The sequence below is a fragment of the Ornithorhynchus anatinus genome, chromosome 3, assembly GCF_004115215.2.
Source record: "Ornithorhynchus anatinus isolate Pmale09 chromosome 3, mOrnAna1.pri.v4, whole genome shotgun sequence".
In the NCBI taxonomy this organism is placed as follows: Eukaryota; Metazoa; Chordata; class Mammalia; order Monotremata; family Ornithorhynchidae; genus Ornithorhynchus; species Ornithorhynchus anatinus.
The window spans coordinates 76,002,451-76,029,920 of NC_041730.1; the positions used below are offsets into that span (position 1 = coordinate 76,002,451).

The window sequence follows — 27,470 nt, forward strand, 5'->3', positions numbered from 1 at the left end:
AAGATGCATAAAATAAAAAGATTGAATTATAAGCACCATTGAATCAGATAATAATGAGCAAATAATAAGAGCAAACAAAAAATGAACCTGTTCAAGTTAAGAGCATTTAAAAGTAGCTCAAGCAGAATTGGGAAGGAGTGACCTTTGGGCTTGTCAAAATTCCAGGAAACAGTCTTTGTTGAGAGTGCTAGGAGAGACACTGATTCTGGCAACAAGCCTAGTGGATAGAGCACGGGCCTGGGAATCAGAAGGACCTGGGTTCTAATCCCGGCTCTGCCGCTTGCCTGCGTGTGATCTTGGGCAAGTCATTTCGGGGCTCAGTTACCTCATCTGTAAAAGGGAGATTGAGACTATGAGCCTTATGTTGGACATGGATTGTGTCTAACTTGATTATCTAGTATCTACCCCAGTGCTTAGTTCAGTGCCTGGCATTATAAGTACTTAACAAATACCATTTCAATTTTTTTTTAAAAAAAGAAAAGATCCTAGAGTTCATGGACTTGTGAAGATTCTGACCACGTGCATCTCAGTTTCTGCCCACCTCACCCCTGCAGCTAAGGGATCCTGCCCCTGCTGTCAGGCGAAAGGAAGGAGGCTCCCCCACCCAACCCAACTTCATCACATCCCTTTTTTCAAAAGCCAATCAGTTCTCTAACATGGTGGTGAAGATACCTACTGGTTTAGTGCTCTACTCCTCTACTCATGTCCATCTACTTCAACCATGTGCCCAAGCATTTAGTATACATATAGCACAGAGTAAGCACTTCAAAAATACCTCAATTTATAATTAAATAACGATAATAATAATGGTATTTGTGAAGCACTTACTATGTACCAAGCACTGTTCTAAGTGCTGGGGTAGTTACAAGGTAATCAGGTTGTCCCTCATGGGACTCACAATCTTAATCCCCATTTTACAGATGAGGTAACAGGCACAGAGAAGTTGAGTGACTTGCCCAAAGTCACACAGCTGACAAGTGGCGGAACCAGGAATAGAACCCACAACTTCTGACTCCCAAACCCATGGCCTTTCCACTAAGCCACACTCCTTCTCTAACGTCCAATGCCATGTGCATTCTCACAGCTATCGCTCCTGAACCTGCATCATGTTCGATCTGAAAATATTATCCAAATATTATCCAAAAAAGATTTCCTAATCCCTGCCACCTCATTCCATGCAGAAGGTGTAGTGAAAACATACCTTCTGGCAGAACCAACTGTACACCAAGCTCCTTGTGAACAGGGCAAGCATCTACTGGACTCTCCCAAGAATTTAGTACAGTGCTGTGCACAGTGTAAGCACTCAGTGTATCTCACTGAAGGACTGTCAGGAGCACCAAAGTTTACATTCAAGGTGACCTCCTGCTGATTGCTAAATCCTCTACTACACTTTCAGAGTATACACTGAACCTGTTGCTCTTCATTTTTGTTAGTCTAGCCTCCTGGGTTTCATGAATATGTGTTTTCCCAGACTTTTTTCTTTGGCTCCAGCTCTACTACTAAATATTTCTCTTGGTTTACTTTCTAGAAAAATTCTTCTGTGTTAGTTTATAGCACAGTATTTTAGGCTCTGAAAACTCACCATAAACATGAGTACTAGTCTTCAAATATTACACTACTCAAAGAACAAATTTCAAATGCCATATTGCCTGTTAAAAGTGATAATGTGTCTTTCCATTAGTCAGTGGCATTTACTGAGCACTTATTGTGTGCAGAATAATATACTAAACATTTGGGGAAGCACAAATGTTAGTAAGCATGATCCCTTACTAGTTAGGGTTAGTAAGCATGATCCCTGCCCACAAAGAGATTACAATCACTACATGAGGACTTCTAGATTCACTTAAATGGCACACGATGAAATGAAGACTCTACAGACACACGTACCTTATGACAGAAGATGGTACATTCTGAAAATGGTGTGTCCATGGAGTCATATGGGTTGGAAATGACTTGGTGGCATTTGAAGAAGAAGTTAACAATAACTTCAATATTCTAATTTTAGTAAATATTTAAAGCAGCTTAGTAGTACATTTGTTTTCCAGAGCATTCCCACACTAATGATCTCACTTTATCCTCCCAACAACCCTGTAAATCAGGGAAGAGGTAGATGAGGAATTGGAAGCCTAGAAAGATTCCAAACATCTGGAATTGGAACCCAAGGCCCCTGATTCCCACATCTGTGCCCTTTCCATGAGCCCACACTGTCTCCAAAATGTTACTACAAGACTGCCACTGTTAAAAATATTATTAGTTTGGGGTGATTGTAGCAGCCAAACCAGATTATACTGAAACAGCATGACCTAGTGGATAAAGCCATGGGCCTGGGAGGCAGAGGACCTGTGTTCTAATCCTTATCTGCAAGTTGTTTGCTGTGTGACCAAGGGTAAGTCACTTAACTGCTCTGCTTCAATTTCTTAAACTGTAAAATTAGATTTCAACACCTGTACTCCCTCCTACTTAAACTCTGAGCTCCATGTGGGGCAAGAACTGTGTCCAACTTGATTAACTTGAATCTACCCTAGTGCTTAGAACAACACTTGACACATAGTAAGTGCTTAAACACTTTGAATAAATAAGAAAAATAGAACTGTAGATAATTTTGTGGTAATCTCCCTCATTTGATTACAATCTCCATGAGGACAGGGATAATAGTAATAACAACTTTGGTACTTGCTAAGTACTTACTCTGTGCCCAATACTATACTAAGTTCTAGGGTAAATACAAGATAATCAGGTCAGATATAGAACCTGGATTTAATGACCTTTCAGTCTAAGTAGGAGGGAGAAAGGTATTGAATTCCCATTTAAAGGTGAGGAAACTGAGGCACACAGAAGTTCAGCGATTTACTCAAGGTCTCTTGAGACGTAAATGGTGTAGCCAAGAATAGAACCCAGGTTCTCTGGCTCCTAGGCCTGTGCTTTTTTCTCCAGGACACGCTGCTCCTATTTTTTTTTTGTTATTATGGCATATGTTAAGTGTTTACTATGTGCCAGCCATTCTGTTCAGCACTGGGGTAGATTCAAGAAGGTTGGACACAGTCCATGAACCACATGGGGCTCTGCCTCCCTATTACACCCCAAATCCCCACCCTAATCCGCATTTTACAGATAAGGTACCCGAGGCACAGAGAAGTGGAATAACTTTCCCAAGGTCATACTGCAGACAAGTGATAGAGTCAGGATTAGAACCCAAGTCCTTCTGACTTCCAGGCCCATGATCTATCTACTAGGCAACAGTGCTTCTCTTCCATCTCTTACTTCCATCATATTCTCCCAAACACTTGGTTAATGCTTAGCATACACTAGACACTGAATAACTGCAACTAAATGATTCATTGCTTTATATGAGGCTTTCTTGTCCCTGACCAATTGCCAAAGCCCTTACAAGGAATAGCACTCAGGGTTCTTGCTTGGGATGAGGGAGCTTCTGAATTTGAAAGGAGAAAGTCAACAGCAGCAGGCAAAGGAGAAAATTGGTACACGTCCTGGGGAGCTTAGGTCAGGGTGAGGATTTGGGGAGCAGCAGGGAGGGAGAGTTAAAAACAGAGAGGAGACAGAAACACTCCAGAGGTGAGCTCCCAGAGGGCCAATCAGAGCTCCTGCTCCATCATCAGGGACTACTTAGCCTGCCTGGCAAGGCCTGGAAATGGTGCCAGCAGCTGTGGGAAAGTAAAATGACTGTCTGTACAGAGGATGACCAATTGCTCGTTTCTGCCCCTTCCCACCAACCACACTGGGGTGGGAAGGAGTAGGAGGCAAAAAAAGGAGGTGGAGGTAGAAAAGGAGGGGAAGTGGAGAGGGGGAAATCAGTTGGGGGTGGGGAAGGGAAGAAGAGGGCAGGGAGGGGAAGTAATGACATTTATTGATCACAACATAGTATACTAAGTATTTACCAAAATACAAAATAAGAAAAAAAACAACCCCAAAACAGTCCCTGCTCATGAAGTGATTAAAATTTGTTGGGAGAGGTAGACACACAGCATATTTATAATCATGGGAGCTGCAGAAAGAATGAGGACCAGATATTTAGTAGGAAATAGTATGGCCTACTGGAAAGATCACAGGCTCAGAAGTCCTCTTCCAATTGCTTGTCATATGACCTTGGGCAAGTCACCTAACTTTTCTGTGTCTCAGTTTCCTCAGTGGCAAAATAGGGTTCCAATCCTACTCTCTCCTACTTAGACTGTGAGCCCCATTTGAGACAGGGATGGTGTCCAATCTGATTGACTTATATCTACCCGGCACTTAAAATGAAGTGTGACACATAATAAGTGCTTAAATACCATAAAAAGACAGGATTAATTGTCAGAATAAATGGACTACACAATTGAATATGCATATATACTGTACGTGTCATGTTAGAGGTGGTTGATGAGACTTGGGATTAATTGAGGATTAACTGGAGAAGGATTCCTGGAGGAGATGGGAATTTTAAGAGGGCTTTGATGATAGGGAGGGCTTAGATCAGCCAGATTCTGAAGAGGAGGGACAAAGCAGGAGCAAGGGGTCCGAGGTGGGAAAGTAGCATGGTGTATAGTTAGAAGGTGAGTTTGGGAGGAATGAAGAGTTACAGTTTGGGAGAAACAAGTGAAGGGAGAAAATAGGTAAGACTGAGAAAACTGATGGAACCTTGAATCCCTTGGTCAAGAGCTTCTGCTCGATGTGGGGAGAAAAAGGGTACCACTGAGGAGAGGAAAGAAATGTCCTGAATTATGTTTCAGAAGGATGATCTGGGCAGCTGTTTGGATGGACTGGAAAAGGGAGAGGCTGGAGACAGGGAGACGAATGAGAAAGTTGACATCAGCCAAGCTGTGGTATCACCAATCCTTGGCTTAGGGTGGCGGCTGTTGGGGTGGAAAGGAAGGAGAGGAACTAGATGAGTCCAGGAAATGTTTGGAGAAAGAATTGGCAGGATTTAGCAGGTGCCAGTCAGATTACTCTGTGCTTCTTCCCAATGGCTCCTCAAAGATTTTCTTTCAAAGGTCGAAGACGAAGGGAATAAAATGTGCTGCTGGCTGGTCGGCTCTGTTTAATTCCAACCGAAACAGCTGAAACACCACCCTAATTTCCTGGGTTTGAGCTCTCCTATACCACAGGCCCGTGGAAGGACGCCAGCAGAGGCAGCCTTGCCCCAACAAATTTTACAGTGTTGGAAATGTGGCTGTTGGGACTAATATTGTGGCTCTGGATTGCTCTGCCTGAATATTAAGGAGTGTGGAAATGGCTTCTTCCACCACAATGTTCTTAAGTCTATCACTGTCAATTTTTGTTGTCTTTTTTTTCATTATGGCATTTGTTAAGCCCTTACTCTGTGCCAGGCACTCTTCTAAGAACTGGAGTAGACACAGGTCATCAAATTGGGCGGTTCCTGTCCCACATGGGGCTCATTGTCTTAATCCCCACTTTACAAATGAGAGAACTAAGGCTCCGAGAAGTGAAGTGACTTGCTCAAGGTCACACAGCAGATAAGTGATGTGGCCAGAATTAGAACCCAAATCCTTTTGTCCCCACCTAGACTGTAAGCTCACTGCGGGAAGGGGTCACATCTACAACTTTTATATTGTAATCTCCCAAATGCTTAGTCTAGTGCTCTGCACACAGTAAGTGCTCAATAAATACGATTGATTCCAACTCCAAGGCTGGTGATCTTTAGACCATGCTTGTAGTTTGGACTTTATGCTTTTCCATCTTTCCTCCTGTGCCTGCTCTCTCCCTCTCAGTCTCTCCTAGCAGATTAAGGGAAACCTAAAGTCCAGGGACAATATATATTTTTTTATTGTGTTCTTCCTCAGCACTTAGTACAGTGCTTTACATATTGTAGGTTCTTGATAAGTACAGTGGAGTTGGGAGATAGGTAGGGGAAGACTAGGAAGGAAGGAATGTCCTTTTCAGGAACATTTTCATTGGCTTTTGAGTTTAACATTTGAGTTGGGTGTGATGGAAGAATATGGAAGCAAATACTATAAAATGACAGCAAATTGTAACAATGCAAGACAGTTCTGTAGGAAAGCTTGTTTCACACAGAATCATAGGATTGTTGAGGCAATATTGCCAATCTGCTCATTAGCATTGTAAAAGGAACCAACCCCAACACTATTATCTCTACTTATGGATCCAGAAACAGTTGCAATTTGGCTCCCAGGTCTGTATCAATGAACTACATCAAAGTGATCATGCAGACTGCTGGCTCCAAGCTCATTTGTTTCTTGCAATCTTTTTGAATGCAACCCATGAAAGAGAAAATAGGTACTCTTTCAATTCAATAGTGGTATTTATTGAGCACTTACTGTGTACAGGGTACTGTGCAATGCTTTCAAACCATCTTTCCTCTAACTCTAGATTTCCCTTTAAAACGCCAGTTGACCTAGTTCATTTTCTGACAAGCCTGGAGTTTACAAGTATGCAACTACTATGTTTTAGGAGGGATGCTTGGGTTTTCAGTTCTCTTAGAGCTCAGGGGTTTCATTCCTCCAGACTTCTGCATTAGGAAAACTCACATTGCTGTATTTCTGTACTCAACATCACACACATGTACAAAACTGTTTCTTCTGCCACTGCATTATGCTGTATACACACAGGCTCACTTGTCAGAAGAATGTTCTCTAATAATGCCATTGTGTTCTAGCCAAAATCTACAGCCGAAATATGCCTTCTTGTGGTACTGAATGTAATTAAAGCAAAGAAAAACAAATAGAAAAAGTCACATGGCAACACAGTTCTATACATTAAGCTGGCATGTCTCTCAATGACCTGGGCAAATGTACCACCGAAACATCACTGCCTACCTCTCCTCGGGTATCTGAACTGTCCGAGTACAGATGAACACATCCTGAGGGTCACCCATCCATCAGTGACCCCAACCCATTCTCATCTCCTCCACACCATAGGTTAGGAGAGGCATGTCATGACAGGAAAGAAGCAGCTGTCCCTAGAACAATCGTATTTACCGAGCACTTTCTGTGTGCAGAGCACTGTATTAAGCACTTGGAAGAGTACAATATAACAGAGTTGGTAGACACTTTACCTGCCCTCGAATGCCTAGTGGAAAGAGCACAGGTCTAGGAGTTAGGAGACACAGATTCTAGTCCCAGCTGCACCACCTGCATGCTGTGAGAACTTGGATATGTCACCTAACTTCTCTGTGCCTCAGTTTCCTTATCTGGAAGACTGCGATAAAATAACTGTTCACCCTCTGCCTTAGACTATGAGTCCCATGTCAGATCGGGACAGTGTCTTAACTATTGATATTTATATTGCATCTAAATGTTTAGCAAAGTGCTGGGCACATAAGTGCTTAACAAATATGACTATTTTTATCACTATAAGGAGTAGGCTGCTAACAAGAGAAAGCAACCCAAAGGGTCAGCCCTGTTCTCACTGGCCTTCCTCACTCCCATCCATCCTCCTTGCTTTTCCTTTTCTTTCTTTCTCCCCACCCTATCTAAAGGAATAGCGTGTTCTTCCTCAGCAAGCCTTAGGAGAATTAGCATGGCCTAGTGGAAGGAGCATAAGCCTAGGAGTCAGAGGATCTGAGTGCTGATCCCAGCTCTGCAACTTGTCTGCTGTATGACCTTGGACAAGTCACCTAAAGTTTCTGTACCTTAGTTACCTCAGCTGGGAAATGGGGATTATGACTGAGACCCTTGTGGGACAGGATTGTATCCAATCTGATTATCTTGAATCTACCCCAGTGCTTAGTACAGTACCTAGCATATAGTAAAGTGCTTAACAAATACCATAAATAGACCGAGGCCCTCCCTATACTGAACCATCAGGGTTAGCTTGGGGTGTGGGAATAGTTCACTGGTAACCTGCTCCATGGAAACCATATCAAGGACCAAGCAAACTAGTTGTACGGACCCCTGTTCAAGGATTAGCAGTACACTGATCTACCTGCACTTGTAGGTAGGAGTCTCAGACAGCCAGAAAGATTGCCCATGTGTAGGACAATCACATCCATCAGGTCAAGAGGCCAAGGTCTCCATTAACTAGGCTAGTTAGTGGCCTTCCCCTCAATTCCCAAATACACATGCTTCTTAATAGGGCTAAAGTATTCTGCCTTACTTTCAACCTAAGGAAAATTGGTATCCATTTTTTGTTTACTCTTGCTGTTACCAACATTTTCATATTTTCCCTCTGGTTTCCACAGTATATATATACTGTAGAATATATACTGTGAGAGTGTGTATATATATATATACTGTGAGAGTGTGTGTGTGTATATATATATATACATATATATATAGAAGCAGCATGGCTCAGTGGAAAGAGCACGGGCTTGGGAGTCGGAGGTCATGAGTTTGAATCCCAGCTCTGCCACTTGTCAGCTGTGTGACTGTGGGCAAGTCACTTAACTTCTCTGTGCCTCAGTTAACTCATCTGTAAAATGGGGATTAACTGTGAGCCTCACGTGGGACAACCTGATTACCCTGTATCTACTCCAGTGCTTAGAACAGTGCTCGGCAAATAGTAAGCGCTTAACAAATACCAATATTATTATTATTATATATATATATATACTCTGTCTACTTAAGTTCCTCCAATTAACTGTAAGGTCCATGTCTTCTGCTTGTTCCACCATCATCAGTGGTTTTAATTGAGGGCTTATTGTGTACAGAGCTCTGTACTAAATGCTCAGGAAAGTATCAATCATATTTACTAAGCACTTACTGTAGGCCGAGCACTGTACTAAGCACTTGGAAGATTACAACACAACAGAGTTGGTAGAAATATTCCTTGCCCACAGGCAGCTCACAGTCTTGGCGGGAGACAAACATTAATCTATATAAAAGAATTAAGGATATATATGTAAGTGCTGTGGAGCTGAAGGAGGAGTGAATAAAGGATGCAAATCCATGAGCAAAGTTGATGCAGAAAGGAGTGGGAAAAGAGGAAATGAGGGCTTAGTCAGGGAAGGCCTCTTGGAGGAGATGTGCCTTCAACAAGGCTTTGAAGAGGGGGAGAGTCGTTGTATTTTGGATATGAAGAAGGAGGACATTCCAGGCAGGATGTGGGACAGAGGTCATCAGCAAGAGGGACAAGATTGAACCACAACAGAGGCGACAGACATTTTCCCTGCCCACTGTGAGCTTATAGTCTCAAGGACTGTAAAGGCTATGAATGGCTAACAGTGTTCTGCACTCATCAATGATCAGGTTCCTATCCTTTAGGGGCCTGGAAAAGTGGGAATTCACCTTCCTAAGTGCATGACTTACTACTAAGCAGTAACGCAGGCACAAGGGAAAATCTGAGTCAAATACATCACCTTGGGGCAACAGCTTTCTTCAACCTGCAGTTCCCCTCCCCTAGAAATGAGGAACTCAAGTCCTTTTCTGCCTTTCAGTAACTACAACTGATAAACCTCTCTGTGTTTGGCCTTTTTGCAGGTGATTCATTGACTCTTCCACCAAGATGAGCCCAGGCTGATATGATTCTAATCCATAACACTGAAACAAACACTCTGCCTTTTTGTGCCCTTACAGATTTACCTTTGAGAAAACTCCAGCAGGAAACGACTGACCCTGCAGAAGCAGCACTTCTTGGCTCTCTTCCTACCCAGCTGTTGTTTGTTCCCTTTCTCTGGCTCCTGAGGAGGCTTCCAGCTGTAATCCACTCAGTTCCCTGGAGCTAGGGAGGCCACAGGGAGAATGGGAGAATTGGATGGGGGAGAGGAGGGAGGTGGGGGGGGAGGGAGAGAAAGGGACTGAAAGGGGGGAAGAGAAAAAGGGGAAGAAAGAGAATGAGAGAGTGAGAGGAAGAGGTGAGAGTGGGAGATAATGCTAGTGAGTGAAAGAGAGCATAAGAATGAGTGAGAGTGAGAGAAACATCAAGTAAAAGTGAACAAAAGAGTAAGAGTCATCAAGAGAAAGCAAGAGATTGAGAGGAAGCAAGAGAGGAAAAGTGAGTGAGTGACAGCAAGAGAGCGAAAGAGAGAATGAGATCAAGAGAGTTAGAGAGCGAGTGAGCTAGAATGGGTGTGTGTGATGGTTACATCTCCTGCTCCCCTCCCACTCCATCCCCCATTACACAAGACAGTCTAGAAAAGTCAAAGAAGGTCAGCATGTCTGACTGAGGGGGATTCTAGAAGCATAAATATCACTCTTTTTGTTTTATTTCATTCTTTCTTAGTGGAGAGTTTATGATGTTGATCCTTCGCAATCATCATCATCATTACTATTATCCTAATCTTTACAGTTGCTTCAAGTCAGTCCCAACTTCTCTCAGCAGGATTGCAAGTTTGGAGACAGTGCCAACTTTATTATCCAGGAGCTGTTAATAATAATAATAATAATAATACTGTTGGTATTTGTTAAGCGCTTACTATGTGCAGAGCACTGTTCTAAGTGCTGGAGTAGAAACAGGGGAATCAGGTTGTCCCACGTGGGGCTCACAGTCGTAATCCTCATTTTACAGATGAGGTAACTGAGGCACAGAGAAGTTAAGTGACTTGCCCACAGTCACACAGCTGACAAGTGGCAGAGCTGGGATTCAAACTCATGATCCCTGACTCCAAAGCCCATGCTCTTTCCACTGAGCCAGCTGTTCAGTTCAATCGGTGATATTTATTGAACCTTTACTGTGTGCAGAGTATCTGTACCAGGTGCTTGAAAAGGACAATAAGATAGAGTCATTGGACAAGATCCTAGTTGGTCAATCAATTATGTCCCCCTCTTTTCTCTCTTCCTTCTGCTACTCACTTCTGGCCATTTCATTCCTCTTTAAACCCCCATCTTCTTCCATTAGAAAAGGAGGTTTTTGAGGGTAGGGATCACATCCTTTACTTATTTTACCGGTTTCCTCAGTGTTCAGAACAGCTCTCTGCCTACACGTGGCACTCAATCCACCATGCTGGGGATTCTGAGACTGAGAGCTCAAATAATTCATTCAGCTTACAGTCCCGGTAGGTGGCTAGGTGCGGGGAAAGCATTGAATCACCTGGTTAAATGATGTTTGGGGATTATTGTCAGATTTCAGCTATCCAATGCTCTCACTGCTCCCTCCCTATGGTTCATAGGTTGAGTCACGGTTGGACCAACTCCTGAGGCTGAGACTATTTGAATGTGCAGGCGGAAGATAAGCCTTTACTCCTGAAACTGACCCAAAGCACAGCTGCCTCAGGATTTCAGTTTTCCAACCCTGAAATTCAGAGGGATGACTGCCTCAGTGAGACACTGGTTTGGGGAACTATCATTCCAGGTTTTGAAGAAAGACAGTCCCTTTGGCTGAAAGGTGAGAACCAAAGAACAATGTCCTTCTTCTAACCCAGACCCTAGCCAGGAATTTTTTTTTTATCGTGTTTAAGCCCCTACTCTGTGCCAGCTTTACTAAAAGCTGGGATAGATACAAGCTAATTGGTTGGACACAGTCCATGTCCCACATGGGACTCGCATTCTTAGTCCCCATTTTACAGATGAGGTAATTGTGGGACAGAGAAGTGAAGTGACTTCCTCCAGGTCGCACAGTGCCAAGTAGACTCATTTATGCAGACCAATTCAGGGGAAAACAACCACATCACCACCCTCCAGGCTGGATGAACCTTCCAAAAAATAATGGCCATATCCTGCAAATTTAGGAATTCACAAAAATGGAGAAAAACAGAGGCAGAGAAGAGGGGAAGGGAATGATAGTAATAATAATAATAATAATTGTTATGGTATTCATTATGTGCATAGGATGTGCCAGGCACTGTACTAAGCTCTGGGGTTGATACAAGCAAACTGGGTTGGGCACAGTCCCTTTCACGCGTAGGGCTCACAGTCTTAATTCTCATTTTACAGATGAGGTAACTGAGGCACAGAGAAATGAAGTAACTTGTCCAAAGCCATACAGCAGATAAGTGGCGAGCCAGGATTAGAATACATGTGAGCCCATTGTTGGGTAGGAATTGTTTCTATTTGTTGCCAAATTGTACTTTCCAAGTGCTCAGTGCAGTGTTCCACACACAGTAAGCACTCAATAAATACAACTGAATGAATGAATGACCTTCTGACCCCCAGGCCTATCCACTAGATTATGCTGCTTCTCTAAGGGAAGAATACTTTGAAAGGAGCACAGGCCTGGAGTCAGAGATCCTGGATTCTAAGTACCAGTTCTGCCACTTATCTGCTCTGTGACCTTGGGTGAGTCATTTAACTTCTCTATGCCTCAGTTTCTTCATCAGGAAAATGGGGGGTTAAGACTGTGAGCATCATGTGGGACATGGACTGTGTCCAATCTGTTGAGGTTGTAACTACCAGTACATATTACAGTCCCTGACACATAGTGAGGGCAAAATGCCCCCCTTCCCCCCACCAAAAAAACCAACAACAAACCCATACCAATAGAGTAGTAAAACCATACTTAGACTTTGAGCTTCATGTGGACTAGGGATCATGGCTGACCTCATTACTCTGTAATTACCCTAGTGTTTAGCACATAAAAGGCACTTTTAAAAATATCCAACTAAGAAGAGGGGTAAAATATAAAAGCAATAAACAAAAATGAGGGGAGAGAGAGCAAGGAAGAAAGAACAGAAAGAATATTACGCCACTGTGCTGCCCTTTCCAATGACCCATCCTGTTCCATCTTCCCAAGGAGGGAAATATCAACAGGGCTGAGTCTCATATAGCAATACCAGTATGTTAAACACTTACTGTATGCACAGCAATGCATTAAATGCTGGGAGAAAATAGACAGGTGGGAATTAAACATGGTTCCTGTCCCTCATGGGGCTCACAAGAATCAGCTATCTCAGTTCATGGAGAAACATCCAGGTCTTGCCAACTTCTAACTTTAGATTATTCAGGTTCCTTTGGGTCCAGAAAACTAAAAGTGAAGGGCAGGAGGAGAGTGCTGCGAAGGCAGCAGGGAAGGGGGCACACAGGTCCAAGGACATGTAGGTCCATCCTTTGACAGTGTAATCCTGTGGTCCCTTTCTGGCCTGTGCACCTGGTGAGGGGCAGGGGCCAACTGGATTGGGTGTATTTTGATTTGTAGCAGATTGCCTTCCACGCTCTAGCCAATGGCCAAGCTAGGAATGGAATAGGTATGCCTCTACTTGACTCTTCCTCCCATAACTGAGACTGGGAGAATACTGGAAATTCTCCAGGTGTGATCCTGGGGGGAGGGGGAGGGGAGGCTGCCCACTTTAGGCAGGCATTTTTCTGGATTTCTTCTGGGCCTACCCTCAGTGGCCCCTTGGTCAGAAAACTGCACCACCAATGCCACAGACCCAGATGGCATTTCCAGACTTCATGATGTGGAATTGAAAGTCATTTCCCTTGGGAAATTTATTCACTCCCATGGCTTCAACTACCAGCTCTATGAGGAGGATTCCCAAGTCTACAACTCCAGTCCCGATTTTTCTCCTTCTTTAGAGTTTCACATTTCCTCCTGCCTTCAGGACGTCTCTACTCAGATGTGTCGCCTTATGCTTCCAACTTAAAATAGGCAAAGCAGAACTTGTCACCTTCCAACTCGTATCCTGTCCTGCCCTGTCTTTCCTATCACTGTAGTGCTGTCTCACAAGCCTGTAAACATGACATCATCCAAGTCATCTCTTTTATTCAACCCACATATTCAATCTGTCACCAAATCCTGTCAGTTCAACCTTCACAGCATTACTAAAATATACCCTTTCCTCACTAATCCAAACAGCTATCACATGGATCTGAGAACTTACGTTATCCCATCTTGACAACTAAACCCGTCTCCTCACTGACCTCCTTGCTTCCTGACTCTCCACACTCCATTCCATACTACATACTGCTGCCTGGATAATTTTGCTAAAAAAAATAAGTAAACAAAAATTTAGTCCATGTTTCCCTACTCATCAAGGACTTTCAGCAGTTGCCCATCCACCTTGACATTAAACAGAAACTCCTTAACACTGGCTTTAAAACAATTACTCTGTCCCATCTGGAGGATTTCCTTCCACAACTCAGCATTCTCAGTAATGTTCCTCCGATTCCAATATACTCACTGTGCCTTAATCTAGTCTATCCACCACCAACACCTCACCCACATTCTGCCTTTAGCCTGGAACTTCTTCTCCCTTCGTTTCCGACAGATTACTCTTCCCACTCTCAAAGCCTTATTAAAAGCTCATGTCCAAGAGGCAGCTCAACAGGGAGAGCAGCTATCTGACCCAAGTGATGTTCTGTCCCGATTGATGTTCGATGTTCTGAGCCAGCTCATAAAAGATCTGTGTCCTCAGGCAGCTCTCTGTTCCAGGAGACTATAGATGACCTGAGTCAGCTGAGGCAACTCGGCAGAGAATAATATGTAAATTGGGGATTAAAGTGGGAATTTCATCTGTAATTTGGGGATTAAATCCTTGTCCCTCCTGTCTAGACTATGAGCCCCAGATGAGACAGGAACTGTGTCCAACCTGATAATCTTGTACCTACTCCAGTGATTAGAACAGTGTTTTGCACATAGTAAGCACCCAATAAATCCCATAATTATTATAATTATTACCTTCAAAACCTTATTAAAATCACATCTCCTCCAGAAGGCCTTTCCCAACTAAGCCCTCATTTCCTCTACTCCCTCTTCCTTCATCACCCTTGCGGTTGGATTTGCACTCTTTATTCACCCTGCCTTAGATCTCAGAACACTTATGTACATACCTGTAATTCATTTTAATGTCTGTCTCCCTCTTTAGACTGTAAGGTCCTTGTTGGCAGAGAGCATGTCTACTAAAACTATTATATAGCATTCTACAAAGGACTCAGAACAGTGCTCTGTACACAGTAAGGGTTCAGTTAACATGATTGATTGATGTCTCTCAATTTTCCAAGCTACACTCTTGCCCCTGGACCAATGAAAGGGCTGCTTGGCACATAGAAAGCAGTGAATGAATACCATAAATACTACTGATCCTTCTACCCAAGTAGATTAAACCGAGTCACTTATATGAAGAATGAGTATCACTAGGCCAAAGCCCCATCTCTCTGCAGGTCTATCCAAGGGCCTGGTTATCGTAATCATTGAATTCTAGAGAATTCTTTTCCTCAAGAATTGTTTAAAGACATTTCAGTAGAAAATCCACAGGCTAACATGGAAATTGTCAAAGGTAGAGCAGAGGGAAAGTCAAGGCCTTTCAATACGAAAGGACTTTTTTTGTAACGTCCCTGAGCTGAACTTCTCCCTGGCCGGTGAGTGTTTGATGTAGGATAAACATTTCCAACAGTTTCAACAGGGGAGGCTTGGGAGGTCTGTTTGCCATCTGGCCCAGGTTCAGCTGGGATCCTAATCAGTGGAAAACCAGAGAGCACCTGCCGACGAGAAAGGAACAAGCCCTTTGCATCGAGAGGGGCTGCTTGTCTTGCTTGTAAAAACAAAAGTGTGGTGGCTCCTCAGTGGCTGACAGATTGGAACTTCGGCAAGGTGCCATGATTTGTACATTCCAAGCGCTCAGTACAGTGCTCTGCACATAGAAAGCACTCAATAAATACTATTGAATGAATGGGGCACAGGGAATGCAGTTTGGAGAGGAAGGTTCACTCTGCCCAGCTCAGCACTGAACATGCAGCTTCACCACAGGCCTGGCCTGCATCCAGCGGATTCTCCGAGAGACGTCCACCGCTGGAGTCATCCACGCTGACCTTCAGATGCCCGGCCTTCCCTTCAGTCCCTTCTAAAGATAAGGGGAAGTAGGTGGAGGTGGGTTATCTGAGTGCTGCCTAGCAGACAGTCTGGGAAATTGGGACAGAGATGGAGCCTCCTGCAAATCCTGGAGCTTCTGAATCTACTTCTCCAGCTGCCGAGCCTTTTCGCCTTGGCCTTTCCCTGCAAAGGGGTATGGAAGAATCCTTGTTCTTATGTGTTCCTACCCACTTTAAGGCCACAGCTCCCTCTCTTTGCCCAGGAATGTGCCATGCCCCAGAGAAGAGAGGAGATTCAGGCTGCCTGTGGGAACCTGGGGAGACAATCTGCTCTGACCCAGAGTTACCTAGGAGAAGCTGTGTGACCTAGTGGATAGAACACACATCTGGGACTCAGGAGGACCTAGGTTCCAGTCCCTACCACTTCTATGTTGTATGACCTTGGGTAAATCACTTAGCTTCCCTGTGCCTTAGTTATCTCATCTGGAAAATGGAGATTGAGAGCCCCATGTGGGACAGACACTGTGTCTAAACTGCTTAGCTTGTATCTACCTCAGCACTTAGAATAGCACCTGGCACATAGTAAGCACTTAACCATAAAAATAACAATAATAATAATTTTTAAAGTACTGGGGTGGAGGAAGGGGGAATTCTGCTCTCTAATTTTCTCTCAGCATTCGCTCGAGTTCAGCAAATTACTTTCCTTGAAATTGAAGTGACCCAGCTTTTTCCATCTGGAAAATAAGAGTAATCACTCTCACTGTCTTGACCTAAAGCTCAGTTAAAAAAAAAAAAGAAAAATTCAGCCTGCATTTAAATGAAAGACTGAAGGGCTGTTTTGCCTAGGGTAGGAGATCAATGTGCTTATAGGGACTGCAGAAGGGGAAAGCTTATCGCTGACCTTAAATAGTTTAGGAGAGCTGGGGTTGGGTGAGGTGTGTGTGTATGTAGGCGTTAAAGCGGGTGTGGGGGGGCACGCTGCGCTCCTCCCTTTAAAGGTGCTTCCTACAGATCACTACAGATCCCAGAAGACTTAGATGTATCTACAGACAGGGTAGAGTAGCTGAAAATCACCAGTGACACAGGCACAATTGCATCTGCTGGCAGAAGATTTCAGTAATAATACTTTTTGTACAGTCCCAATTTTGCCAAAGAACTTTCTCATCAATTATCTCATCTGATGCTCACAGGATCCCCATGAGACTGGCAGAAGCAAATATTAACTTCAACTGAGGCACAGAGAGATTACACAACTTGCCCCAGGTCAGAAAGCGAGCCAGAAGAGAGCTAAGATTAGAAACCACATCTTTTGAGTCATAGCCTCATGTTCTTGCCACCAACCATGCTGCCATTTAGCTTTTAGTTCATGTTTCTTGAGTGCTTATTTGTCAGATCCTAAACTTTGGCATACCTTATTCCTCAGGTAGGAAAAGTAGATCTGAGCCCAGCAGGCCAGTTAAGAATTAAAGACAGACCATCAGTATTCATTGGAAACAGATGGGGGTCACCAACAAGTGGCCCTGGGCATTGGGAATAGAAATTGCTTCCTTCATTTCTTTAAAATCTCAAAAAGTGCAAGGGTTCCAACTTCTTTCAGATTTCACTCAAAGATGCAGGTTCAGAGCATGAGTTTTCCTAATTGCCAAGGATATTTTTCTCTTCTTCCATCCTTTGGCAAGACTGTATACAATTTAATGTTTCCATCTACTTAATGAGATTAAGAGAAATGGTAAAAAGCTGCAACCTTGGCTCTATTAGGATATGTAGGTAGAGAATAAAACAGGCCACCACCAGGCCCCAACAGTGAATCTTCTCCTTTCCCTGCAGTTGTCCAATTTGAGTTCAGTGTTACTGAGCAATCCATTCAAAAGCTCCCTGCAATCTTCACTTTCATTTTTAGGAAAACTGGAGCCTAAAAGACCAGTTCTTGCTGTTCTCTTCTGCTGTCCTGTCAAAAAAATTCCAAGTTCAATTCTGTTCCTTCACCAAACAAAACTCAAATCTTGGAAGAAACCAGGGCAAATGAGTAGCTGTTAATGGGAAACATAGTGCTTGGCCCTCCCTAACATTGAGTGATTAATGGGGTAGTAACAATGATAATAAAAATAATAATAATTTAACTTATAATACTAATAATGATGATAATTGTAGTATTTGTTAAGCATTTACCATGTGCCTTACACTGTGGTAGATTCAAGATATTCAAGTTGGACAGTCCCTATCCCAGATGGGGCTCACAGTCTAAGGAAGGAGACCTGGTATTGAATCCTCAGTTTACAGGCAAGGAAACTGAGGAAAATTTCCTCAAAGAGGAGTGAACGACTTACCGAAGGTCACACAGCAAGTAAATAGTTGCGTGATTAGAACCCAGATCCATGACTCCCAAGCCTGTATGGTTTCCTCTGGGCAACACTGTTCTCTTAAAAGAAGAATCTTTATCACTCCACGAGCTTGAACCTCGCCTTGTGGAAACAAGGCAATTGTAGAGTAGCCATAGAGCCTCAGTGAAATTCTCAGGCCAGCAAATTTGCTTAGTGATTGGCAGAGCTGCTGAAATTCTGCAAATACACACTAGAATTATTCTTCTGCATCTGTGTTGGTACAAAGCACAGCTGGGAGAATTAGTGTGACCTCAAGGAAAGGGAGATCACAACTTCTCTGTGCTGTTTCTTCATCTGTAAAATGGGGGCTCAATGCCTGTTCTCCCTCCTACTTAGTGCATGTGGGACATCGACTCATGTACTTCTCCAGAATTTAGCCACAGTGTCACATAATAAATGCTTAACAAATACAACAGTCATTATTATCCGTGTTCAAGTTTACCTTTGTGGCTTTGAAAAGCTTCATTAGAAGTTGTTAAAAACATGCATGGAAATATCCATTAGATGGTAAAATCCTTGAGAGCAGGGATTGTGTCTTATTTCTAGTGTATGGCCCTCTGAAGAATACATAGGTCAGGATCACCAGTCCTGCCCATCACATGACCGAATGAGGCCAATGGCCAGTGCCACTGTGGAGTGGCATTGTGAATTGGGGTATTGGAGAAATATTTTCTTCAACAGTCCACTCCTCCAACACTTCCAGATACAAGCACTACGCGATGAAGAGGTCCACATTTAGCTCAGCTGAACTCCAAGAGAGTTATTGTTGAATGGTCAAAACCTCTAGATCCTGAACCTCCTGATTTTTCTTGGGTTGTGCCCTCTAAATGCAATATCATTATGTCTTCATCAGAGTTTTAATTTTCATTGGGAATTTGTGACTTACTCTACATACTCCAAACTGGATTAGGATGCAATAAAAAGAGAATTTACAGGGCCATCATGAAGTCCAGGACATCTAAATTAAATTATATGAGGAGGATGGGCTGTGGACATATTTCTGGTTCATAAAAAGCACATGAAAAATCAATGACAGTCAAATTGAAAAACAGTCTCCACCAGGATTCATAAATTGGCTGCTCTTTATCAGCAAACCCTTTCTCCAGATTAGCAATGGAGAGGGAAAGAGTGGGTAGTGGGGGATTCCAATTCGGATTTTCCTGGTGGGCAGCCTACATGCTGAAAGCACCATTCTAAAAAATGTCAAATTGACTTGTAGGAAGTAGTTTAGATTGGAAGCTTCTATTGCAGTCTCCCATGATTTAATGCAGTACCCAGACTCAGGAAGGCACCCAACATATACTACTGAATGAACATATAACACAGATTGTAATAGACATTCAGTTTAAGTAGTGGTGATAGTATTTATTAAGCATTTACTGGGGGCAGAGCACTGTACTAATTTATGGGAGAAAGTACTGAGGCTGGAATTAGACCCGATCACAGTCCTTTGATGGGGCTCACAATTCACTCAGGATCACAGCGTGGACTCTAGACGATGTATGGGTCAAAGATATTTCTTAAGGTAAAAATGAGAAGCAACCTGATCCAGTACCTACAGAACAGATGTGAACTGATAATCACCAAAAGAAACCTGGTTTTCTGACCTTTCAGCATGATCTGCTAGACAAATAGACCACTTCTATGGTAGTGAGGGACAGAAATTCAATTTGACTCCAATTTGAAAGACCAGTATAATCAAAAACCTTTATCATACAAGAAACAACCTCAGTCAAACCTCCTAATGGAAAAATACTCAACCCAATAAGTCAAGCCTACAATCCCAAATGTCTGTCAAGGAGTGGATTAGAGAGTTGATGCAATTTGTCAAGTTGCAAAGTGCGCAAGGTAATTCTCCATGAGAATTAACCTTCACAGATCCAAAGTCCACTGGAATTAAAAGATGAGGGGAGGAGGAGGTCAGGATGAGAAGGGGGCCAAGTCCCAGGGGGTACCTTTTTACTAAGAGGGTGACTGGATCAGACCAAACTGGCCTCCAGAGCACAGTCTCAAAATCCTAATAACTGTGGTAATAACTCACCTGTGCTGGGCAGCAGCAGCATGAGAGAGAGTCGAGGATAGAGACTCAAGTTTACTGTGCAGGAGGCGGCAATGGTAAACCACCTCTGTATTTTTACCAAGAAAAATCCCAGAACTATTGCAGTTGGAGGTGGGGCGTTCTGGGAGAGATGTGTCCATGGTGTCACTGTGGGTTGGAGATGACTCAATGGCATAAGACAGTTGTGGTATTTTTGGAGTGTTTAGTATTTGACAAGTACGGTAATAAACCCCAGGGTAAATAATTAAGATAATTAGGTCCCACATGGGGCTCCAAGTCGAAGTAGGGGCAACAGGTATTGAAGAGCTTAGTACAGTGCTCTGCATTGAATGAATTAATCCCCATTTTGCACATCAGGGAACTGAGGTTCAGAGAAGCGATTTAAACATGGTCACATAGCAGGGATGTAGTGGATTTAGAATGAGAACCCAGGTCCTCTGACTCCCAGGACTGTGCTCTTTCCACTACGCCACACTCCTTTCTGTTCTGTACATTCACTGGTCAAATCTAGTCCCAGCAGCCCTCCATCTTAAAACAGGTTTGCTTCCTGAAAACAGTGTCAAAGCAAAATGTGGAAAACCAGAACACATTTTCTAATATGAATAATGTTACAACTGGGTGATTGGTTCCTGAAGCAAAGTGTTAGAATGTAAACTGAAGTGGGGTGCTTTAAAACCTTTTCCAAGCTTCTTGACAGAAACTGAATCAATCAACTGCATTTGTAGTGTAGAGCACTGGATTAAGTACTTGGGAGAGCACAATGATGAGAAATGATCCTTCCCCTCAAGGAACTTACATTCTAATGGAAGACAAGCTTTAAAATAAGTTACAGGCAAGAGAAGCAACTGGGATATGTACAAGTGCTGTGAGGATGCGAGGAGTACCTAAATGCTAAATTGGTGGGAATAAGTTCAAGAGAGAGACAGTATGTATTTGGGGGGATGGGCCAGGGCGGGGGAAGAAATAGGTGGGACAAGGATCTTAGTCTGGGAAGGCTTCCTGGAAGAGACATGCATTTAGTAGGGCTTTGAAAATAGGGAGAGTGCTGGTATGCTGGAAATGAAGGGGAAGGGAGTTCCAGGAAGCAGAGAAAGTGTGAGCAAGAGGTTTTGATAGCGATAATAATGGTGATGATATTTGTTAAGCACTTACCATGTGTCAAGCACTGTTTTAAGAGCTGGAGTAGATACAAGATAATCAGATTGGACCCAGTCCATGTCCACATGGGGCTCACCATCTTAATTCCCATTTTAAAGATGAGGTACCTGAGGCACAGAGAAGTTAAGTGACTTGCCCAAGGTCACACAGCAGACAAGTGGTGAAGATGGGATTAGAACCAAGGTCCTTCTCACTCCCAGCCCGTGCTCTATCCACTAGAGGCAACAGTGAGGGACAGTAAGTAGACTGGTATTAGATGAGTGAAGTGTGCAGACTGGGTTGTGGTGGGAAATGAACAAGGATAAACAGGAGCATGAGAGCTAACTGAATGTTTTAAAGTTTATGGTTAGGAGTTTATGCTTGATGCAGGATAGGTTGGGCAAAAATTGGAGGCAATTCATCACTCAATAATATTTATTGAGTGCTTACTGTGCGGAAACTAACTGTTTGGAAGAGTATAACAGAGTTGGTTGACACGTTCCCTGCCCCCAGTGAGCTTACAGACTAGAGTAGGCAGACATTAATAAAAATAAATAGCATGACCTAGTGAAAAGAGCAGACATTAATAAAAATAAATAGCATGACCTAGTGAAAAGAGCACAGGCCCAGAGGACCTGGGTTCTAATTCCAGCTATGTTACTTTGTTGCTGTGTGACCTTAGGCAGATCAATTAACTTCTCTTTGCCTCAGTTTCCTCATATGCAAAATGGGGACTATATCCTATTCAGATGGTGAGCCCCATGAGGGACAGGGACTGTACCCAACATGATTATCTTGTATACACCCCAATGTTTAAAATAGTGGTTTGCACACAGTAAGCACCTAACAAGACCATAATTAAATGCTATGGGCTGAAGATGGAGTGAAGAAAGGGTGCAAATCCCATTATAAGGGTGAGGCAGAAGTGAGTGGAAGAAGAGGAAAATAAGGTTGTAGGAAGGGAAGGTCTTTTGGAGGTGATGTGTTTTTAATAAAACTTTGAAGGTAGGGAAAGTGAACTTCTGTTGACTTAAGCACTTAAGCACTTAGTAGAGTGCACTGAGGTTTTTTTTTTTTCAGAAAAATGATCTGGGCAACAGAGTGACGTGTAGACTGGAAAGGGGAGAGGTTGGAGGCAAATAAATGAGCAAGGAGGTTCTTGCAGAAGTTGAGAAGGGACACAGCAAAAGTTTGAGCCAGTGTGGTAACAGTTTGGATGGAGAGGAAAGCAAATTCTGGAGATGTTATGGAGATAGAATCAACAAGATTAATGACTGGCTGAACCTGCAGCTTGAAGGGGGGGGGGGAAGAGAGAGAGAGAGAGAGAGAGAGAGAGAGAGGAGTTTATACTGTAGGCTTGTTGTAGGCAGGGAATGTATCTGTTAAATTGTTATGCTGAATTCTCCCAAGTGCTTTATATAGTGTGCTGTTCAATTAAGTGCTCAATAAATGCAACTGATGGATTGAGTCAAAGATAATTGGAGGGAAGGAAACACAAATAAAACAACATGACCCACAGTACAAAGGAGAGGTTTTTTCCCTAACCTTCCTAGAATGTAATGGGTCACTTTGGGAGGTGTTTGACATCTCTACTAAGTGAGAAAGGTTCAGCCCTCTGTGGGGCAGGGATTTTCTCTGAGAGAGTTTGGAGAAGAAGCTTCAGTCGGTTTACTCTTCTGCATTATGCACGTTTGACCCCTCTCCTAGGCCCCAACCTGAACAAGTCCCTCAGGGTGATGATTTTCTCTCAGTTTAAGATAATGCCTGGGATAAAAAGGAAGCCATGGTGAGGTAACTTGGGGTATTTTAATCTGAGGTCTTGCTCCCTCTATGGTCCAAACAAGGAGAGGGACTTTCCTCAGGGCCTCATTTTGCCCCTCAGCTAATCCTCTCAAATGAATGGATCTGTTAGTCTGCTGTCTCTATCACCGTGGGCTTTGACTTTGGTTCACTCGTCTCCCAGAAGGTTAGCCGGTTCTCTTCGGGTTACCACAGCTTCTGCAGAGGAAGCTGACAAAAGGACTTTCACAGGAGATGCCTTACAGCCAAGTGGAAAATGCCTTGTCTTCAAAAAACACACTTCTTAGAGACCAGGTGTGTGAATCTACAGTCCTTTTTGATGAGGGGTGGGTCTCCTCACTGCTTTATTGGGTTGTGGATTTGTTCTCTACCTTACCCGAAGTGCTGGCCCAGAATCACTCACAGTCTGCAACAAGGACTAGGATTTCTAGGGTTCTATCAATCAGTAGTATTTACTAAACACCTACTGTGGGTAGAGCACAGCATTAGATGTTTAGGAGTAAAAGATACTGTCTCTGGCTTCAAGGAGCTTACAGTTCATAATTCCTTGATCTAGCCTTTGTCTCAAGATACCCTTTCTGTGGATTTCAGTTGTCCCATTAGGGACTGCTAAACTGACATCCTGGCAGGGATAGCCCAAGGGCAATGACATGATGTCACTCCCTACTTGCCCCCAATACCTTGTATTACTTATAAACTGCTACAGTGGACTCTGATACATTGGTAATGTAAAATTTCTCACCCCTGCAACCCTAATCAACATAGAAATGCACTTCACCCAAGTTACTTGCAAAATAAACTGTCTGAGAAACCAGCCTGTCTACTTCAAATTCATATCTGTTGCTTTTCACCATCAGCTTCTGACAGTACTAATGTTCTTCCACTTTATGGGTTTCTGTCTCAATGTTAGAGTGCAGGTTTATTAAAGTCGAAATGTTAGAAATGTTAAGGTTGATCTATTGATCCAGTGCTGTTTGATAACAGCCCATATTTCAGTATGCAGATCAGCCTAAGAAAATAGCTTTCTATATCCATTCTATTACATTCAGCTATTTCTCTGCACCAAGTAGCTAACTCTGCAAAGAAAACCAGTGAAATATTATTTTATTTGAGTCTGTCTTACTAACTTAGGGCCTTCTTCCCCGATAGAGATGGGAACCCTCTGTAAAAATCTTCTACCTTGTGTTTTTGGTACTATATTTATAGTAAGATATTGCAGGCTTTTCATTATGTGTTCTATATGTGCCTGAGATGTTGAGCAATCACAATTATGCATCACACCAGCCTAACTGAAAGAGAGCCTTTATGACTGTAGAGCAGCATCATAATTTTTTTTTTAATTGTCATGAGCAGCTTATGCAGACAGTACCTTCTTTTTTAGTAACTCTGGTATTTATTACGTTCTTAGTATATGCCAAGCACTGAGTTGGGTACAAGATGATCATGTCCCACAAGGTCCTCACATTCTAAGTAGGAGGAAGCAGAAATATTGAATCCCCATTTTGCAAATGAGGGTGCTGAGATACAGAGAAGTTAAGTGACTTAAACAATGTCAAACAGCAGCTAAGTGGTCGAGCCAAGATTAAAACCCAGATTCTCTGACTCTCCCATCTATGCTCTTTCCACTACACCATACTGCTTCCCATGCTGTCTTTGTATGCTTTTTACACTTAGCATTATTTTGTATGCAAAGCTCAGCATTAAAGCCTCAGTCTCATTCTCTATTTGAATATAATGGCTCTGTTGACCAAGAACATATTAGGGTACTACAGTAGAGTGATCTGAGGTAAGTCCTCAATAAATAGTCTGATTGATCTCTAGACTGTAAATTAGAGACTATAAACTAGAATGTAAACTTGTGGACAGGTAACATGACTATTAACTCTGTTGTACGCTCCCAAGCACTTAATACAGTGCTATGCACACAGTAAGTGCTCAATAAATGCCATTGGTTAATTTTTCCATCCACTTCCCCCTAGCAAAACTTACGGCCAAGCACTAGTGAGTGACTTTTGGGAATCGTTCATTACATTAAATCCGCAAATGCAAAGCTGCCTGTAATTAATATTCTATGAGCCTCAGGTTTTGTATTTCCTTTCCAGTTTGTAATGCTGATCAAATCTTAATACAGTGCTCTGCACACAGCAAGGCTCAGTCAAATACCCCTGACTGACAGACTGATCTCAACCCTGTCCATTCTCTTTGGATATCTGGTTTGTCCACGGTTCCTAGGGCCTTCATGGAGCTACCACCTGACTTCTGGATTTCTAATGCTGCATTGTTCCATAGATTTCTCCCAATACAGCATGGCTAACTAATCCTAATTTGGGATTTTATATCCAAATAATCTCAGGAGCAATTTCCTGAACCACAAACCTCCAAGTCTAATATTCAGTAGTATTTATTGAGCACTTACTACGTGCAGAGTACTGTACTAAGTGCTTGGAATGTACAAATTGGCAACAGAGACAGTCCCTGCCCACTGACAGGCTTACAGTCAGATATCCTATTTATATCAGAGTTACCCTGAATGTACTTAATCTTTCTCCCTCTCTAGACTGTAAAACCCGGGGAATTTGTCTACCAACTCTATTGTATTGTACGCTCCCAAGCACTTACTACAGTAAGTGCTCAAACAATGCCACTGACTAATTGTGTGGATTGTAAACTCCTTCCGGGCAGGGCTGTCTTCTCACTATTGTAGTTTCCCAAGCCTTTATTACAATATTCCACACCCAGGAGACACTCAAGAAACATAACTAGTTGATATAAACAAATAATATAAAGCTAATTTAATGCATTCATATGAGGCATGAAAGCTTCCACTAGTGGCACCAATTTTCATTTTGAGTATAAGGGTGTACTCTCGGGACAAGAGAGAGAAAAAATTAGAAGGTGAGAGGAAACAAAGGATCAGGACTGTTTCGGTGGGATTGGACTGTCATCCTGGTTGGTTCCATGTTCCAAATACTATGGGCAACTCTATCCTCAGTCACACACTTTGTTCTGTGTGCAATGTATCCTGCAGCTCGTGTGAAGATGTATTTTTTCAGTGTATAAGTCTAGTGTAGATCTGGGAGTGGGTCCTTGGCCCAATAATTTGGACAAAGGTGGAAAAGCCTAACTTCTTCCATCTCCTTCAAGAGTCCTTGGGGAACAAACCAATTGAGGATCAACTAGAACTCCCCTTTTCTACATAAACAGTGAGCCTAATGGGGATCAGGATGGGTTTCCAATTTAATTTGTACCTACCATAGTTAAAACAGTGCTTGACAAATAGTAAACACTTAAATACCATAGTCATCATAATTATAATGATTACAATAACAATGAGGTGGAAAAGGAGAGAGAACAATGGAAAGAAGGGGAAGTAGAAGGTAAAAAAGGAGGGACTCCAGTGTCATCTCCTCCCATACCTCTCCCCTCTAATCTTCGCCAAGCCCCGGGTCTGACCCAAGTGGCTTCCTTCACCCCCAGAGCCACCCACTCATTAGCCTTTCTCCTGGACAACTGCAAGACCTGCAGAACCCATAAGTCCAGTCACCACAGTAGCCACTATGGAGCCGTGGATCTGGAATTCTGATACCCTCTCATGTTCAGCCTCCATTGACCCCCATCGACATTCAGCTGCCACTCAGGCTGCAGAGATCCCAACCTACCTTGTACTGTGTACATGAATCAAGAATCCCAACCTGGGCCCAACTCTAAGTTTGAGCAGAGGAGATGTCAGCCTATGTCCAGCCTGTGTGACACCCCAAAGACTCCAGCCCTTGCTGACAGAGAGCAAGAGGTGGCAGGGTGACCTAATGAAGTAGTAATTGTAATAATATAGTAATAGCATTTATTAAGCAACTTATTAAGTTCAGAGTACTGCACAAACCACTGAGAAAGACTACATGGGTAGGCCTCAGAAACTGTCCTGGCCTCTAAGGGGCTCACAATCTAAGAATAAGGTGGGATGGAAGTTATGGATAAACTCATAAGAAACAATGAACAAAAAGTTGAAGGGTACTCTTCCTGCCCCGCAAAAGACAGGTTACAACAGTGCAAATAAGCCAAATTAGTCTGAATTAGCATTACACCTTGTACACCGAATGTCCAAGATCCAGGCCAGCTGTCCTTTTAGGATAGCTGGGTCCCTAGCTCCCTCCAGAGTTCTGAGATCATCATTATCAATTGGACTTTCATCTTTTCATGGGTACAAAGCTTTCAGTGTAGAAAGGTCCAAGTCTTCCAAGTCTGTCCCACTCCAGGGCATTGGACAGTAGTCCAGAACAGGGCACCATCAATTGGGTTGCAATCAATCAATGGAATTTATTGAGCACTTACTGTTTGGAGAGCACTGTACTAAACTCTTGGGAGAGTACAACAACAACATAGAGTTGGTAGACATAGTCCCGGCCCACAACCAGTTTACGGTCTCTGAATTAGATGGCTCTGTTCAGACTCCCACCAGAGAAAAAGAGCCCCACCCTGCTCTCTCCACAGCTTGTTTCCTGGTTG

General features: G+C 43.0%; 1 protein-coding gene and 1 non-coding gene across 2 annotated transcripts in view; both read right to left on the reverse strand.

The window, feature by feature from the left end:
* The window catches only part of ADAMTS12 (ADAM metallopeptidase with thrombospondin type 1 motif 12), a 318,713-nt gene that overhangs the window by 183,621 nt on the left and 107,622 nt on the right, over nucleotides 1-27,470 (reverse strand). The gene's annotated exons all lie outside the window — the stretch shown is intronic.
* On the reverse strand, nucleotides 12,971-13,108 carry LOC114811011. The gene has a single exon (XR_003758696.1). It is a non-coding gene; the product is annotated as a small nucleolar RNA SNORA7 (small nucleolar RNA).